At 38.1% G+C, this 20,550-nt stretch overlaps 1 pseudogene; it reads right to left on the bottom strand.

Annotated features, from left to right (window-relative positions):
- Positions 1–400: 400 nt before the first annotated feature.
- Positions 401–4,077, bottom strand: LOC102720728 (annotated as a pseudogene).
- Positions 4,078–20,550: the final 16,473 nt, after the last annotated feature.

The following is a 20,550-nucleotide window of genomic DNA, read 5'->3' as shown; positions in this document are numbered from 1 at the left end:
GAGTAGCTTGGTTATATGATTCTATATTTAGGTAAAATATACGGTTTTAATATTTTATGTTTACGGTTCTATTATTGCGAGCCAACTTAGAAATTTCGATTCTAATTAGGATCGCGGTTTTAGAAACCTTGGCATCAGCATGTTCACTTTTGTATATATGTCTAGATCTTTCCTATTCCACATAATACAAAAAGAAAAAAATTAGAACAATACTGAAGTTTATCTTTATCTTAGGGCTGTCTTTTTCTCTTGATCTGTACGACGATAGAGAAACAATTACATGACAACAAAACGAATATATGTGTATATTCAAATCGGATAACTATTAACTTACCTTTCAGCTTGGTTGATTAAATTTTGTAAATGATCTCCAAAATATGCCAATTTGAATAGGTAGCTCTCATGCATAGAGCTCAAACTCTTCCTTCTCAGAAAGCAACACCTCCTTCATCCGATGAACATTCTGTATATTCGGGCATGCCAGTTCTTGCAATTTGCAGAAGAGAACTGAGCATACAAAAAGCAATTAGTTGTAATAGAATTTTGATGTGCAATGATTGGTAAATACATATTGCTATTGTGCATAGAACAAACAGATATTTGGTCATCATGCTGAGATAAACAATCTTGTCTTTTCTCTTTTGTTTATTCTTATAAGCTAAACTTTGAAATTTCAACATTAAATTTAAAGTTATTTTTGGAGGGGTTTTTTCTATCACAATTTATTTTTCAGCTTTTGCTTTTATATTGCTAAGAACATGTATATAAAAGTTTTATTTATAAATTATTTTTCATGTGCATGTTATTTATCAACAAAATGGTGAATTTGGGTTACAGAGGGCTTGCTTTTATCCAAAGTTGCCTTGGCCCTTGGGATTGAAGTGGGCTGCAAAGTTGGATGTGGACCAAAGTGAACAGAATGTTTGGAGCATCGTTTGATTTTTGGTATGGGCTTTCAGTTGAATTGACGGTTTGCAGTGGACAGGGGGAACAGAGAGTCTGCAGGCAAATTGAGATATGAACCCCAAAAAAAAAAGATTTTTCCTAAGAAAATCACTATGTTTGCAAGCTGCTAAAAAGTAGCCTGGAAAGATAGCATCACTATGAATTGCATGAAAGAATGGAGTAATATGGCTTGCAATCTTGGACCTAAAATCATGGACCTCTCAATCGTGCGTGCAGATTCAGAAACGATCACCCATTTATGCATGTTTGCACACACGGCTGCATGCCTGAAGCCAAACTACTCATAATTCTACGCTAAGGAATGTGTTGGCACTAACACTGATCAGGGCACCTTCTTCTCATGACCTACACAGAATAAAAAGCATGCTATCATCATGATACATCTGTGCTGCCTTTAGTCCTCATGGCCTCACAGTTCAGAAACCAATCTGATTCCCCGAGCAGTTGCTCCAACTTTCCAAGAATTGCTTCAACCTCACTAGGCATTCATTACAGAAAATTGTACTGGCATTGATGCGTGTAGATAATCCTTTAATTCCCAACAGCGAAAGAGAAATGCAAAACAAGATGTTTCGCAGTAACCAAAACAAAAAATATAGTCTAGTGCAGTGATCCCATCTCCATAAGTAGACAAGAGGATGGTGCAGTAATAGAACAAACAAGAGATGCAATGCTGAAGATAAGCACTTGAAAAGAGAAGGATATATGAAAGCTGAACAAATACATGCCAGTTACAATGAGGGACATAGAAGCTCAGCAAGCACTATAAGATGATGGCAGAATAAATGGAACACTGAACATATAAGATGCTACAACCTCAAATAATCTACTGGCCGATGTTATAAGAAACACCTTGAAGCATATAGTTAAAAGGAACACAGTATCTCCGATGGCACATCTGTAGGGATAAATGTAAAAGCAGCATTTGAACTTTTGAAGGATGGCATGCAGTAAGAGTAGCAAATAGTTAACTTCCCTGTCATAAACGCCATTGCGATGCATATACATAGAGAGGTAACACTGTTAAATTCCCTGTAGGGATACATGTTCAATGTGATCTATCAGGTAACTAGGGCTATAAATTTGACTGTTTTCATTCTCTGCAAGTGAATATAGACTAAGGCAGCCCAACAAACGATATCTAAAACCGAGATCCGTATGCCGCCTCCAACATTAGTTCCTGCCAGATCAAATGGAATGAGTCAGCCAAAAATTCATCTTCCACGTACGATAATCCAATAATGACCTTTCAATCATGCTAAGGCAAATCAGTTAGAAACTTAAAAGAAGAAAGTGTGCATTCATCACCTTCTAATTCAAGCATTTGGGCACGTAGTTTCCTTCTGCTTTCGATAGCATCTCCATAGCCACATTAACACCATGTGGATGAGATATACACTCTGCATAGTCAATCGTTAAACATCAGATGTATTACAGGAAATAATTTTAGCTCAACAGTTCAGTAGCAAAAAGAAAACATACTGATCTTATAGCGAGAACACTTCAGTCCCCAATCAGTTATAGTCTCGTTCATGGACCTCTGTCAGACAAATGCAGAAAATACATCAAAAGCACTGCATAAAAGATAAAACTTAGAAATATGATGAAAGGCGATGAAAGGCATGAGGCAGAGTACAGACAAGCCAAAACAATCATGCAACACACACCATATATAAGATACTGAAAGAGAATCTGTACGATTATTATTCTTTTTCCATCTACTTGAGGCATCACATAATATAGGATACTTGGAGAGAGATAGCCATTGCATGCTTTTTTTAAGTTCTAAACACATATGCACTGTTATCCACAATAAATGTCATGGTATGGTAAGAAGAACAGATAACTTATAATGCGAACAAGATGCCATACCACAATTTGCTCATTTAGTGTGTTCCTCTCATCAATAGCCTTGTTGAAGGTAACCTTTTCCTGCTCACTTCTTGCAGTTGTCAGGGCAAGTTGAATGACTGCGGAGATTGGATTGCCTATGACATACGAGGCAAGATAGGGATCAACAATCTGCAAAGTTCATAGCCACCAGAAAAGGTATAGCTAGCACTTTATAGAAACAGCCTCACGATAACTCATCATAATGTATTTTCCCACACATATATATCCCTAAACAACCAAACTAGGATCTGCAACAGCATCTATCAAATTCAACTGAAACACTGAACTCTGATTAAAAGCTACAAATGTGAGCAAAATATGCATTCTAAAAATGAAATTTGCAAGGTAGCATTTCCACACATTTTCCCCATCCCTAATAATACAGAAAGCATTAGCATATCCTACAACAGGGAAGAGAGACTCCGCCCTGAAAAACTTTGCAATATATAATAACCGCTATTATCCTTCAGTCAGCTAGTGCACCATACCTTACCATCTAAATTGTAAATTCAGAAATCATAAGCATAACCCAGGCCACAAATAGCGCAGTTCCAAGTTCGATCACAAGCACAAAACCCTCGCACCACAGAATTGCATCTACTACCAGCAATCAAGATTGCCCAGAAGAAGTAAACCCCGCATCACACCACAACATATTGCATATACTACCAGCAACGAAATATTCATTCCAAAAATGAAATGCAGCAAGCATTAACATCTCCTAGAACGTCCTACAACAGTGAAGAGAGAATCCATGCTGAAAAACCCTGCAATACATAATAATCATCCTTCATTCAGCTAGAGCACCAAACCTGACCATCTAAATCAAGAAATCCTAACCATATCTCAGGCCACAGAAGCGCAGTTACAAGCTCGATCACCGGCGCAAAACCATCGCACCACAACGCATCGCATCTACACTACCACCAGCAACCGAAATTGCGGCGAAGCAGTAACGTCGGCGCAAGGCGGCGATGTGCGAGGTATACCTTGACGAAGAGGATGCCGCTTGTATGGACGCGAACGTTATCCTTGGTGATGGCGCACTGGTCGGGGACGGATAGGACCTCCTGCCTGAGCGAGTGGATGTAGGCGATGCTGTCGATGAAGGGCACGAGCAGGTGGAGCCCGGCGTCGAGCGGCTGGTGGTAGGTACTTGCCGAAGCGCTCCACCACGAACACGTCCGTCTCTGACACCATGCTCACCCCCCCCCCCCAAGTTCACCGGCGGGCTGCAGCGCCACCCACCGTCATTTCCCCCTCCCACGCCATCCCGACCAGAAAAAGGGAGAACCAAGGGTACACTAACCGGGAGCCGTCGCCGCGGGAGTAGAAGAGGGAGAAGGGCCGGGTGGAGGACGCGGCGGCGGGGACGAGCGGGCGGTGGCGGAGGAGGATCTGGCGCGCGGGGCCGGCCGTTCGCCGGAGGAGGAGCGCCGCCGACGGGGGCGGAGCGAGTCCTCCGGGGTAGAAAGAGGAGGATGGGGCTTCGGCCTTATAAGGCCCATATACGGCCCACGCGTGTGCACACGACACGGGCCGGTTGTAACAGGCCATATTTGGGCCTTTTCCGCTAGTGGAATACATGGTAGTATCGAACATAGTTTTATACGAAAAAAATTGTTTATTTTAAATTTGGAAATTAAATTTTGAGTAAATTTTCGACGAAAATTTTGGAACATCAACTCAAATTTTGAAACCTTCACATCACATAGGACCTTGGAAACCACTGTAATGGACTGGCATTCGGTATTAGCTACTAGCATTCACAGGGGACCAGTACCAACCTGAGATCATGGACCTCTCATTTATGCGTGCAAATTCAGAAACGATCACCCATTTATCATTTATGTGTGTTTGCACAGTTGCATACCGGAAGCCCAACTACTCATAATTCTGTACTAAGCCATGTGATTGCATTCAATTCCCCCCCTTTTTTTTCTGAATTCATGCCAAGATCCCACAGAAGAACAATCACTGCCTCACTCACTGGATGATCAATGCAGTTTCTTCTTCTTCCTCTTCCTCCTCCTCTGACTTGCATATAAAAACCATGCTATACCATCTAGCAGCAACAATCACTCACTGACTAATCAGCATTGCACTGCACTGTACTGTCCATATTCAGAACTCTCTGCAGAATTGGAAACGACGAGACGAGAGAATCCGATTCCGATGGTTTCTCAAGGCATAGGGTTTGGTAGCATGGGCGTTTTCCCTGACCTTTCGCCGCGTTGAGCCATCCTGTGTGTGTGTCTGTATTCAGGCATGTCTGAAGAATGTATCCAATGGTGAGCTGGGCAGGCAGTGGCACAAGAAGCTGTATTAAGCTTGCCTGCAGGAGGACAGGACCGTTGCTAGCTTGTTCTCTTGCTCTCTGTACCTTTCACTATGCCAATCTAGCCTACCTAACTCAGCTATAGCATAGCACCACACAGTACATTTTTGTCATGTACAAACATATAGCATGGCTGCTGTAAAGGCAGGAAATGAGGACACAATGACCCATCAAGATTCTGGTAACAAGGGGATGAACTGATCAAGTGAATTGAATGGCAAACCCTACTGTACTAGTGCTACTTACTCACAACTAGTAGAACTCACTAGGGCATTCTGCCAATGAATGAATGAATGAATGAATGGTCAGGATGGAAGGATCAGATCTTCAGATGAGTGTTGGAACAAGGCCATCTGGCCTTGGGGCTCATGCAGGTGTATACAAAATGTAGCAGTGGTAGTACAGTGGACTTGGCAGTAGCAGTAGCTCAAGTGTCTCACTACACTGGCCCATTGTAATGTGATGTGTGTGGGCCATGGGGCCCCTCTTAAGGTGATGGGGAACCCTAAGCTTGGTTGCATTATGATGATGCATGCTTCTCTAACCCTATGCTTAATAACAATAACAATGCAGATTTTTCTTCTTCCCTTGTGATATGATGTATGTATATGTACCTGTATTTTTATTTCAGTTCTTTTAATTTTCCTTTCATGCCCTTTATTCATATATAAATATCATATCATGAAGTGTATTGAATTGATTGATTCTGTTGCTTATGGCTCCATTCCATGGCTGGAAGCTGGGGCTTGCTAGCTAGCTAGTGTTGATGTAACATGTATGTGTGTATATATATATATGCTCTTCTCCATATCTTGCAACCTGGCAGATCTTGTTGTGTTGTGCAGGGCCCACTAACCAATGCAATGTACGTATCTGTAGCTGTATACAACATTAGCTTAATATTGCTTGCTTGCCTGCCTGGTTGGTGCATGCAAGTAAAGGCACTGCTTAATTATTGGTGGTTCAGTGCATTCAGCTTAATTTTAATAGCATCCTTTTGTTTAAGGGATCCTGTCAATCAGTCATTCATATGCATTAGCAATAGTGTTAAGGATGGAATAGCCACACAGTTCTATAGGTTCTAAGATTTCTCAGTTCCAGTCCAGCATAGCAACAATTACATATATATAGTTCTTATTTTACAAGAATTTTACACAGAATTTCACTATGGCATTGCATTCAGAAAGAGATAGTTAAGTAAGTTCAGTTTGCCAATGCTGCACCAATGATGATTCCTTTCAATTCTCTCTTCCTCTCATCCAAGAATCTCCCAATATACTTATGCTTTGCTTGATTTTCTAAGCCTCATTATTACAGGGTATATGCTAGGAATCTCCCTAATTAACAAGCTAATTGCATATATTAATTAATTCTGTTGATCATTTGCAATGTGGGTTCGGTAGCTGGCTAGTCCCCTTACACGTGGGCCCCCACCACGCTGAGAAGGTTATGAACGTGTAAGAGAGACAGAGCACAGTACAGTACAGTGTCAATGCCAGTGATAATACGTACATTCTCAGCCGTACCAGCTAGGAAACAAAGCCACCAAATGATTTCAGCTGGAAGGGGAATCTGCACATAATTCTATATATTTCTGGAAATTAGTTTATTATCATGCATTGGGTAAGTGTAGGTTAATAATGTGGTAGATATATTGATCAAATGAAGTATCTTTAATTCTGTCTCTGACTGACTGACTGAGGACCACATATACATACATACATACATACTGCATATGATTTGTATCATTGAGAGGAGTCCTCTCTCCTACTAGGCAGAATGTTTGTCTTAGGTCTAATGAGTGTGTTTAAAAGTAGTGCCAGCTGACCCAATTAGTGTGCTCGAGCTTTTTACAATGATCAACCATGCATTACTGCAAAAGGATGTTGATGTTCTCTCTGTCAAGAGGACTGACATGTTCGATCACTGAGTAGACATCGCTGGATATATTCGTCTCAACCGTTTCTGAACTGAACTGAAATAAAATAGCTGATCGAACTGAATTAATTACCCATTGCTCTTCGATCAGTGCAATTGGATCAGGGAGTTAATTAAGATAGATAGATAGATAGATAGATAGAAAGCTAGTTTGCATGTATAGTTAGGGTTTGTGTTTCTGTCTGCGTGGCCGACACAACCACACTTGATTTTCTATATATAATCATATAGGATAATTAACAACCGACGACCCATCATTAAGAGCGAGCTGTACTTCCATCTCAGTCATCGATCAGTGTTGTTTCTGTCAAGAGGACACTGAGTGTGCCATCGTTAGCTGCATACAAAATTCGATCATCTCGACCATTTCTGAATCAAATTAACCAAAAACACAACTGAGCTGAGCTGAGCTAAACCCATTCTACGGCCGATAGTTGCAATTTGCAGGGGATCGATTAGCTTATCCATGCAGCTACATAGTTAAGGTTTGTGTTTCTGTCTGTTTGGTTTGGCCGACACAAGAATATGTCACACTAAATTCCCTTCTAAATCATCGTATAATTAATTAACAACCGACCCATGCATCAAGAGTTTCAGGTAGTGTTGCATTGCAAACTTGGCCGACACAATTGCATATCGATTTTAATCACTTAGCTGGTTAATTGCTGCTACATCCATTTTATATTGTAAATCTTTTTAGTTTTGTCTAAATTCATTGATTGATGAATATATATACTTTATATATGTGTCTAGATTCATTAACATCTATATATGAATCTAGGCAAAGCTAGAAAGACTTATATTATAAAACAGAAGGAGTACAATACTACTATGAGCTATATGTATAATATACTGGTTAAGGTTTTGGATTCCGTTTCAAAGGCTTGATGATGATAAGAAACTCATCTTTGTTGCGTGCAGAAGTCTATAAGCTAATTACTGTCATGTAGATTTTCGTCAAATTTGGATGGAGATATACTAATATTTTATCATATAACTAATATAGTTATTTCTTGTCTTTTAACAGTGTTTAGGAGTACAAGTTTGTCATATTTAAAGCTTTGTATTCGGGGCCGGTAAGAGTAAGAGTGTGACGTAAACTTTGTAATAATTGGTTGCAGCATCTTTTGAAGTAAATTAAGGCCGGGTGATCTTATCCATGATAAATTAAAATCTATAATATGCTTACATATTTTTTAGCTAGTTGCACATGGATGGTTAGTTTTTGTGGCGTTAATAAGTCTCTGTGTCGATCGAGAAGGAGCTAGCTAGCTAGGTCATCACCAACTCGATCGATCCATTTTCTACGTGCCATGCAATTCTGCTGCCTTTTTGACAAAATGCGGCCGGGTCGGGTCGGGTCGGCTGGGTTATTTGCATATATATGCATATGGTGGCACGTCACTGTTAGATAGGATCTCGTGAGGCTCTCTCTGTTCCCTGACCAACCCTGTTACTTATACCGTGTGATTCTGATTGGCCATTCGATCACCCGGTCAAGAGAGCGTTGAAAAAAAAGGAAATTAATTAGCCTCGAGGAAGCTAGGATTATGTATATGCTGCATGCACAACAGCACTTACACATGATTAAGTATCACTATGGTCTATGGGGAATATTGAAATGTATGCATGCACATGCAAGTTGGAGGGGGTGGTGAGGGAAGCTAGAGTATCTGTTCGATGTGTGTGTGGGGGGGCCACCGGGGCAATCATGCAGGCTCCAACCACAGGCAATTTATTTATTTATTTTTGGCAAGGAAGAAAATATTTGTAATTAGTTAAGGGCATTGTTGTTTAATTAATAAAATAATTGAGTGAGGTGAGACTGAGATGGACAGAAGGAAGGAGTGAGGTGTGGGGCCGGGCTAGAGGATGAAGAGATAGGGCGTGTTCTTTTCCCAAGAGTAATCTTAGGTCTTGTTTAGTTCTAAAATTTTTCTCAAAAACATTAAACATAGATGAATCAAAAAACTAATTGCACAGTTATGAAAGAAATCTTGAGACGAATCTTTTGAGCTTAATTAACCTATGATTAGCCATAAGTGTTACAGTAACCAACATGTACTGATGATGGATTAATTGTACTCAAAAGATTCGTCTCGCGGTTTCCAGGCTAGCCGTGAAATTCGTTTTTTCATTCGTGTCCAAAAACCCCTTCCGACATCCGATCAAATATTTGATGTGACACTTCTCCTAAAAATTTTCTCAATCTAAACACCACCTTAGTTTTTGCTGTGATTCGCTTTCGAAACAGCGAGACGGTGCATGTTTTTTTAAAAAAAATCCGCGCATCTATAAAATAACTTTTTGCTGCATAGTTATCAATTTTATTATTTATACTATAATTATTATTATATAGATATTGTAAATATAAGAAAATATTGTTTATCTTCCAGCAAGAAGCATACATGCTACTACTCCAGTATATACCGGTAGTAGCAAGTAGCCTTTGGAACCCCGCTGTGCGAAACGCGGCGCGGCGCGTTTGCGTTTGCGTTGCGGCATGGGTTGGCTTGGCTTGGGTTAGCCGAGACAAATGCGACGGCGCATGCACCGACACGGTACGTACACGGACGGACCGCATGCCAGCCTCCCTCCTCCACATGCGTACCTACCTACTGCTACTAGGCGCCCTCGCGCAGCATCACCGCTACCGCCTCTGTTACGAAAATAAATAAATCGAGTACGACCTCCGTCCCAAAATTCCCAAAATAAGTTTATTTTTTTTTAGTTTTTAGATGTAATGTTGTAACTCTTTGTCTTATTAAAAACTTTTTATGATTAATATTTTTATTATTATTAGATGATAAATCATGAATAGTACTTTACGTGTGGCTAGGTTTGTTTAAGTTTTTTTATAAATTTTTCAAATAAGACGAATTGTCAAAGCGTTGGACACAGAAATCAAAAAATAAAGTTATTACGTGACAGAGACAGTATAGAATATCGTACTATGAGAAATACAATATATATATAGCAAAACTAATACGTACACCCCTTAGTACAAAATATTATATAACCCTCACTTCCGAGGCCCATCCCACCTCTCACCTCTCTTTCAAAGGCCTAAAAACCATCCCCACCTTATTTAAAGGTTGGTTAATGGGTTCCCCCATGGGTCAACTCTCTTATGAGCTTCCTCTCATGTCTATCTAAGCTCACTTTTCGTCTCATAAGAATTCTACAGTAATATGACAACTAATTTACAGTAACAACATTGAAACATACTCATGAGGGATCTACTTTTTGAAATCACCTTTTTCTAACAATGTGGTACATACGTTTTTAAAAAATAATATATGAGGTGAGATAAAATTGTTTAAAGTTTGAAATCTTAAGAAATATCTATAGGATTTGTATTAGTATACGCTAATACTATGACAATAGCCATAGTAACACTACACATTCTATGTAGAAATAACGCCATGTTAATATAAAATATGTGTATTGTTACTGCATAATTACAGTAACATAATGATATAAGTGTAGTAACATGTGTGCTATTACTGTACAATTGTAGTAAATACTATTACTATAATACAACTAATACATGTGAGAGAGTTAAAAGGTTGTATTCTCAATCTTTAGAGACTAATATCTCATGTATCTTATATTATTTTTTAAAACCATTTTCACTACGGTGGTTAAAAAATCTTATTTAAAAAAAAACTAGATTTGTCATGACATTGTTACTGTATTTCATAAGACATGCTATTGTATTATTGCCTTCGTGTTACTGCACTTTTCAGATAGACAAGACTGAACAATGTGAGGTGTGGAGGAATATCAAAGGATGTGTTTGACCAACGGGAGAGAGCTTTGACCAGGCCAGAAGAGAAGGGCTGGAATTTGACATTTTGGTCCTTTTGAAAAACTTATTTTATAAATAGGTCCATAAAAACTTATTAATAAATGGACATTTTTTACCACGCCAACGTCATTGGCGTCGTTGTTATAGAGGACGGCGCCAATGTCATTGGCGACGCCCTATACAGCGACGACGCCAATGACGTTAGCGCGTCCAAAAGGTCCATTTATGCAATAAGTTTTTTCAAAGTTTATTTATAAAATAAGTTTTTTAAAATGACCAAAATGTCAAAATTGCAACCCCAAACTGTAATTTTAACATTTTGGTCCTTTTAGAAAACTTATTTATAAATAGACCCTAAAAAACTTATTGCACAAATGGACCTTTTTGACTGCGCTAATGTCATTGACGCCTGTCAAAATTTCAGTGGGTTTGGACCTTATGAGAGGAGGAGGATAGAATAGCTTATTCCAAGGAGGGTGCACATATTAGTTTTGCTATATATATATATATTCAAATTCATAGTATTAGTATATGTTACATTTAATACTAAATTGAATTTTTTTTATAGGACGGAGAGAGTGACAGTATAGCACCCGCATTCTCGGGTTTATGATAAGATTACTTTTTGTCTTCTTTTGCTTATTTATGTAAGTTTATCTTTTATATATACAATCATTATATTGCAGTTTTTAGAAGTAGAAATAAATATATTAAGACCAGATAAAGTGAGATGTTCGCATTGGGGCTTGATAAATTTAGGAACAAATTGGGACTTTTTTTATATACATACGTGTGAGGTAGATGAAAAAAAGCGGTGTTTTCGACGCATTACAATCCGAAATGAATATTTATGATGACCGTTACCTCTATCCGTAAATATCAATATTGTGATAGTGTCTTTTCTTGATAATCGAATTTTGTTGTGTACTAAAAGTATAAGCACATAATCACGATATTGTACACAAAAATTTTGTTTAACTAATTTGTAGCCTCATATTTTCGCTTCTCTTTATGCTCGTAAGCCAAATTCTAACTTCTAATCTTAAATTTGAAGCAAATTTTGCAATGTTTTCATCGTAATTTATTTTTTTATCTTTGACTTTAGATCGCTAAGAACATGTATACAAAATTTTTATTCGCAAATTATTTTTTATTTACAAATATATCATTTTTATTAAATAAGCCAAACGATCACCCTCTGAAACCGACTACATTATATTTGTAGCAATTAGAACAAATAAGATCAGCATGTGAAATTACTGCCTCCAAAGGAGTTAGCCAGGTAGGTTAATAACTTTCCACTTTCCGAGCAAAATACGGTCGAAATTAAGACGTGCGCGCGCAGGAGGCTACACATGTACAGTGTCAGTGGTTTAATCTGACATCAATCTATCTGTATGCGTTGAGCATACAACAGTACTGCTCCATGGCATGTCCACCCATGCATGCAAGTATCACGACATGTACAACAATCACACAGTTGAGAATATATATTTGTGCGTGCTTGCTTCCTGGCTTAATTGGTTCCCGTCTTGTGAAGCATGGTATCTCGATCGATCGATCAGCCGTATCTAATAAATGATTGGGATCGATATATATATATATATATATATATATATATATATATGGTTTTCGTGTCCAAAAAGTTTAACCATCCGTTTTATTTGAAAAAATTTTCAGAAAACTGAAAAAAAATTAGTCACACGTAAAGTACTATTTATGATTTATCATCTAATAAAAAAATATCAATCATAAAAAAATTTAAATAAAACGAAGAGTCAAAAATTATAAGTAAAAAATAGAAAAATGGTTTATTTTGGGACGGGGAGCAGATGCCATGCCAACATTTATAGAAAAGGTCGTTGTGCACACCTGATCGATCGTCGACTGCTAGCAGCGCAGTTGCAGTTGCTGCAGCAGCATGCTGGGAGGGATGGATGGATGCTGGATGCACACGCGACGTAACGGTCCATCCATTGATGACTCCCATACATCTCATATATTGATCGATTTGTTGTAGAAGTGCAGTGTCTCGATGATTCCATCAGTGTGGTGCTTGCCAACCTACTACTAGCTATAAGTTGGGCCAGAAAAAAAAGATATATTTTTCCCTTTGTAGTTTAATAGATGACGCCGTTACTAATTTTTTATAAAAAAAATTGGCCGCTCGTCTTATTTAATAATTTTATGTAAGAAGAAAAAATAAAAGTTATAATTAAAACATTAATAATAATTGCAATCATAATAATAATTATACAAGTTTTTAAATAAAAACAGATGATTAAATATTTGACAAAAAGTTAACAGCTTCAGCCATTGAAATACGGATAGAACAGCTCCTATCTTGGCACTTGGCAGCAACGATAACAACTGCCTCATATCCGGCCGGATCGATCGACAAGCTAGCTACTACCTCCGTCTAATAATAATTTTATTTTTCCGTGTTTGATCATTTATCTTATTTAAAAATTTTGTAAAATTTTTTAAAAAATTAGTCACATAAAGTATCAATAAAAATACTAATAAAAAAAATTAGACGAAAAATCAAAACATTAAATAAAAAACTGAAAAATAAAGTCAATCGACTGATCGGCGTGCACATATATAGATACACACCACTACTACTTGATTGGTTCTTGGAATTCATCAGAAGCAAGCCAATGTCGAATCAATGAAGTGCATGCATGCCAAGGCTTCGATCGATCAGTGTCAAATGGTATTTAATTTGACTCGTTAATTAGCCAATCGATGAGCATTTTTCTTTCCTTTTTGAAAGACAGTCGATCGACGAGCTAGTTGGAGCATGCATATTCATCATGCATGAATATATGTATTGTGTCTACGTGCCTAGCTAGCTAGCTTACCTTGTCAAAAAGGCAACAAGAAAGAATCACATCACAAGGAAAAATTCTTGCGACTAATGTGGCTAGCTACTTAATTGATAATAACACAGAGTGATGCTAAAAAAATATTGTTTTCTTCTCAACTGATCCATCGATCGAAGTGCACACTTGAAGCTAGCTAGTTTGCTTGGGGGCATTTTGACATATTCTAGGTCGTAGCTACGTATGCCGACACTTGTATATATAGTCAGATATATATGGCCAATTAAATAAGCCGTTCTTGCCAACCTAGCTACACATTCCAATCTATTTGGCTACTGTCATTGTATAGTATCATGCACGCGTGCTAATAACTTAATGTCCTGATCAAGAAATGTTGATCGATTCATCCAAAAAAAACTTGGTTTGTTATATTCATATGGATGTAATCTATATGTATATAGAAAACATATATATTTACTCTATGAATAAATCTAGGTACGAACAGAAACTCTTATGATATACTCCCTCCGATTTTTTTAATTGACACCGTTGACCTTTTTCATTTATATTGGACCGTTCATCTTATTTAAAACTTTTGTCCAAGTATTCAAAATTATAAATCATATTTAAAATTACTTTAGTAATAAATCAAATCATAACAAAATAGTCAATAATTATATATTTTTTTCGATAAGACAAAGGGTTAAAAATAAATTAAAAAGTCAACCGCGTCAATTAGAAAAAAACGGAGGGAGTAAAAACAAAGGGAACGGAGTAAGTCGAAGCCAATGGACGGTCCAGATCGGGTACCACCAATCCATCCAACGGTGGCGATACATCATGAGACCAGGATCGGTTAGAGTTGAAATGTGTGGCTAAAGCAGTACAATGACCCCCCACCCCCAAAAAATAATCTCAATTTATATGGGTTTCCAAACATTTTTTTTAATTCCCCCCAAAAGCCGTTAAAATTAATGCTTCTGAACGGGTATAATCTCACTCTGTTAAGGAAAAAAAACAAACGTTAATGTTGATTTTGAGTTGCCAGCAAAGTTTCTTTTAGTCGTCTAATTATTTAGCATCAAAGCCACACCATTGGATTTGTAATCAGAGTATTTTACTGATACCTTACATGTAAAACCGTTTTCTATGATTTTGTGTTAGAAATAACGGTCAAAAACAAATTATCCCCTATTTCAAAACTGACAAAGTATTCACGTACCAAACAACTCTGTTCCAAAGAGTACATTGAGCACATGCGTGTGTACTTGGCAAAGCTCCGTTTCAGCATTCTGCTCTCCACAATGACAATGTGAACCATACAGTTGCTGTAGCTGTAGGCCTTCTGTTTGTATTTATAAATCAAGATCTAAATTTTAAAACTTAAATTTAAAATTAATTTTATGATTTTTATTCATAATTTATTTTATAGTATTTACTTTTGAATTATTGTAGAAGCATTTATGAAAAATTTACACACAAACTATTTTCTGTTTGTTAAAATGTTATTTTATTTTTTTCTAAAAAGCAAAACGATGAGAGTAGTGGTAACTTGCAAAGGAGAAACTAAATAGAGCAATAAACGTAGATGAAAATAAAAACTATTTGTATAGTTAGGGGGGAAAATCGTGAGACAAATCTTTTGAGCTTAATTAATCCATGATTAGTCATAAGTGCTACAGTATCTCATATGTGCTAATGTTTGATTAATTAGACTCAAAAGATTCGTCTCGCAGTTTTTAGACAAGCTATTTTTCATTCGTGTCCGAAAATCTCTTTCGATTTTCAGTCAAATATCTAATGTGACGTCTCATCCAAAATTTTTTGGGAACTACAGGAGCCCTAAAAATTGAGAGATGTGGGGAGTGTGGGAGTGCAGCAGGAAATCACTGTTAGGAGGTCGGCATGAGAGGAGCAAGCCGTGTACGGGTCGCATGGGAAAAAAGGCAGAGGAAGGACCCTAAACCTAGTTTTTTTTTTTCTTTTGGGTACCATTTTGCGTCTGGTGATGATGCTCCTTGTTGCTTCCTTCCTCCGTGCACTGCCACTGCATTGCATTTGCTATGGCTTGGCTGCCTTATTTTGTCAGTTTTTTTTTTCAAGGTTTCTATGCGCATGTTTAAAAAACTGTTAAATGACATTTTTTTATAAAATATTTTTATACAAAAATTTATCATCTTATGTTTTCATAGTATATTTTTAATTTTATACTACCTCTATTTCATAACGTAAGACGTTTAATTTTTTTGATTGCAACGTTTGACCATTCGTCTTATTAAAAAATTTAGGATAAATATAAAAAATAATAAATCGTGTTTAAAGTTCTTTTGATAATAAAGTAAGTCATGTTTAAAATTACTTTAGTAATAAATCAAATCATAACAAAATAGTCAATAATTATATAATTTTTTCGATAAAATAAAGAGTTAAAAATAAATTAAAAAGTTAACCGCGTCAATTAGAAAAAAACGGAGGGAGTAAAAACAAAGGGAACGGAGTAAGTCGAAGCCAATGGACGGTCCAGATCGGGTACCACCAATCAATCCAACGGTGGCGATGCATCATGAGACCAGGATCGGTTAGAGTTGAAATGTGTGGCTAAAGCTAAGCTGCAACAAGTACTTGGTAACGAACAATCCAATATATAATATATTTGATCTGATGAACGACGGTTTAGTTATGCGATTCGTTTGTTTCCGAACGGTCCCGTCACTGAAGCTAGAGAGACGTTATCACAAAGCTGATGAGCTGAATGGAACATGTAGATTGTACAACAACATTTGACTGATATTCAGGCGTGCATATATTAATTGCATATGGATCCATTCGTGCATATATTAATTGTATATGGATCCATTCATTCAGAGTGCTTGCGACACAATTACAAATAAAAAATAATTTATAAATAAAACATTTATATCAATATTCTTAACGATCTAAAAGTAAGTTTGGAAAATTTATTCGGTGAAAAGCCTCCAAATTTAAGTTTAAAAATTTTAATTTTGATTTATAAGCATAAATGAAAGAGGAAAAGAGAGAGGGGTAATTCATGTTGAAGGTACGTTGCGATAGATGGATCGAGAGATGGGCGTTCAATTTCAGGTGATGAGCTCGATGGATGGATGGATGGATATATCTCCCCGGATTCAGCGAGAAACTGACAATGCAACCATGGAGGAATTGAACTGCGCTTATTCGCATGCATTTGGGTGTAGTTAGTTCGTTGGTTAGTTATCGGCTTTTGGTCGACACTCCAGCAGTTGGGTTCGACAAGGAGAGTACACCGCAATGGATCAGCACGTACCAGCTTTATAAACTATTCCTGTCCATTTCATATTCTTAAAATGTTATATAAATATTTATACATATATATCAATGTATATTATATATATATAGATTTATTATTATTCATATAAAATCTACATAATACTATAAATTCTTATATTATAAAACAGAGTTAGTAGAAACTATTTATTTTTTCTTACAAACCAAAATGTTAGTTGATCTAAGGGGTGGCAGACATAGTAGCTTAGTACATTTGTGTGCAATTTACGAATTTTTTTTTGTAAACTAGTAATAAAAATGATTTACATCTCGTTATCTATCACAAGATACATGGCAAAAAGAAAGACAATTGTGTTTTAAAAACAGTTAAAAGATATTTCAAAATTATGGCATCGTTCCCTTTACACTAGATCAACTAAAGTGAGCTAACCAGCGTCAGACGAATGAAGTTAGGGCTTATCCCTTTACACTAGAGAAACAACTATAAATATTAAAGTTTTACTCTACAAAATAATGTAAAAAGATATCTATTATAAAACACATATCTCAACCTCTGAAACATCGTAGGAACCGATGCTATATATATATAATAATAGGAGCACAGATTTAATAAAGTCCCGTGATACAAAAATATGAGAGCACGGATTTAATAAAGTCCCGTGATAAAAAAATATTAAAGTAAGCGTATGGAAAACATATTATATAGTCGTGTGTGCATAACTCTATCCACCAAGGTTCAAATCCTAAGAGCAAGTATAATAGCAGGCTATATGCTTATGTGAAGTAGAGAGGGGATGAGAGAGAGTGTAAGCAGGCTGTAAGCTTGTAGCCAGCTCAGGCACAGGAACCAAGAAATTCTGTAAGAGTGACATGTGAGTCCTGTATTAATGATGTAGAGCTAACTAGTATATAGGTGAGTAAAAAAAGACTATAAAAAATCTTATAACTAGTTTGTTGGCTATACTATTAACCTTGCTCTAATGCCTACTGTATTATCATTCCTGATAAACAGCAATGCCCCCAACGGCAACTTATAAATCTCCGTGGGCGCCACAACAACAACAACGTAGACCGCCGTACGCGTGGCAGGCGCCACAGAAGCACAGCGTGTGGCTGGCCGGCCGGGCGAACGGACGGACGGACGGACGGACCGGGGGCGCACAACACGCGCTCGCTGCGGGCACCCCGCGTGATGCCGCTCGTTCGTGTTGGTGTTGCCATCACGCACACGTTCCGCGCGCCGCACGGCCGGATGCACGTACGCCCGCCCCTTCTCCGCCGCCGTGGCACGCACCGGCGCCGCTCGCTTAATTAGCGGCCGGCCGGACCCCGCGGCAACAGCAACGGCGCAGCCGCCGATGACACGCGAAGGCGATCGATCGACACGACACGACGCGACTCGCGGCAGGCAGCAACGGCCGCCGCGCGCGGACCGGATCGGACAGCAACGCCCCACCGGACACACAAAAAAAAAAAACACTACTGCTCTCGCTGGGTACGCCTAACCGCGCGGCCGGTTAACTGTGCCGCTGTAAGAACGGTTAAACCACAGTAACCATCTTAAAATTAAATATAAATGTTGGCAGCGGCCAGCATGGCCGGAGCTACTTGAAGCCAGGGGTTCTTAGGAACCCGGCTAAAAAAATATTTAGCTAAAATTAATCTATTTTCGCTATATATATACACTTATAAATTTAAATTTAGACATCCGTAAAAGATTAAACTTGCTTGAAAATACTGTAAACCCTTCTTACGTCGTGTTTGGTAGAGGCATGGGTAAGTTAACTTACCCTAGCACGAAAAACGTTATAATAGATTAGTACATGATTAATTAATTATTAATTTTTAAAAAATATAAAATAAATTAATATGATTTTTTTAAAACAACTTTTCTATATAAAATTTTTATAAAAATACGCCGTTTAGCAGTTCCAAAAATGTACGCGTGAAAAACGAAGATGTTAAGTTAACCTGGAGCGGTAAACGAACATGGCCTTATTTCGTTTAAGCTTTGCCCTTGCCGGCAAGAGTGGTAACGGTGCTTCCCACGGTGACGTACGTAACACCTGCTGCTGCCGCCACTGCCGCAGCTGGGATCAATCCTCTGCCTTGCTTCCTTCCTTCGTGGTGTTGGTGTTGGGTCCTGCTCACGTGCCGGATGCGTGCGCCGGGCGCCGTGTCGGGGCCGCCGCGGCGGCGGCCGGCGATGTGCTGCCGTGCACGCGACGTCATGTCGGTCGCTCGCTCGCCGGGGTGTGTCCACCGCGTGCGTCCGTGCGTGCGTGACAGCGCGCGCTACGTGTACGTGCACCGCGTCGCTCTCGCTCTCCACAGGCTGAGGCGGCGACGATGGATGGATCGATCGGCCGTCGTCGTCGTCGCCGCCGGCGGGCCACCACCCCAATCGCAACCAACCAACCACCAACCCCCTCTTCTTCCACACACTGCCCACTCATCTACCGTTCCAGATTTCCTCTACCTCATCAGCCTGCAACACCAAACCCAACCCACTCCAAACTCCACTTCACCTCTGCTTAGCTAATTACTGCTAACACAGTAATTAACAGTTCCATTCGCATATGTGCTAATACCCCCTCCATTTCAAAATACATGACGGATTTTGTTTAGCTGGAAAAGTGGTTTGATCTCAAATATTGAATATATCACTTATGTAACATAAAAGTATATAGAATTATAAGAAATTATTATTTTTTGTTTGGAGTGGGTTGGGCTTTTCAATACAAATGTAATAATATTTTTTTGTTTCATACAAATTATATTTTAGTAGAGTAATATTTGACGAATCATTATCATAAAAAATATGTCATATCTTGAAATGAAAGTAGTACTACCATTGTGTTTACTAAGAATGATTGATGAAACGATGGGCTCAACTCAGGGATCATAATCCCAATGTCAGATCAAAAACCACCTGCTAGAGGTATCTTCGGATTTCATGAAAACCGTTGATAGAGCAACAAAAGCCAATGAAATGCGGATAAATTTTATAAAAAAAATTAAAACTTGCAGTTTGATTTTTTTTAACTTGATGAAAAACCGAGCCGTTTGTGTTATCTATCCGGTCACAAAAGTCCAGATTTCGAATCCAAACCAGTTTTTATCTTTTTAAAAAATAAGCTCTTTTTTATAAAAACTTTGGGCCGACTCACTCGATCATTGAAACGAAATTATAATCATCATGAGCAATTTTTCTATCCTTGAGTAGCTACCATGAGGTAACACTGTTTTCTATGAAAAAATTGTTTACGGTATTTAAACACAATAGATCGCCAGGGACGTTATCTAATTATCTTACACATATATCCCTTTAATTAATTGGACGGAAACTGCACTCCTGGATGGTGGTTAATTAGTAGTGACCACCACTACACGCCTTATTACTTGCATTACATCTCTGTTTCTAATTTAATTTAATTAACGCGTGCACTTATCCACTATTGCAGCTACCTAAGCCAAGTTAATTGCTATACTCA

The sequence above is a fragment of the Oryza brachyantha genome, chromosome 8 (assembly GCF_000231095.2).
Source record: "Oryza brachyantha chromosome 8, ObraRS2, whole genome shotgun sequence".
NCBI lineage: Eukaryota > Viridiplantae > Streptophyta > Magnoliopsida > Poales > Poaceae > Oryza > Oryza brachyantha.
Note: the sequence above shows the minus strand (reverse complement) of the source record. Positions and strands in the feature narration are given on the sequence as shown.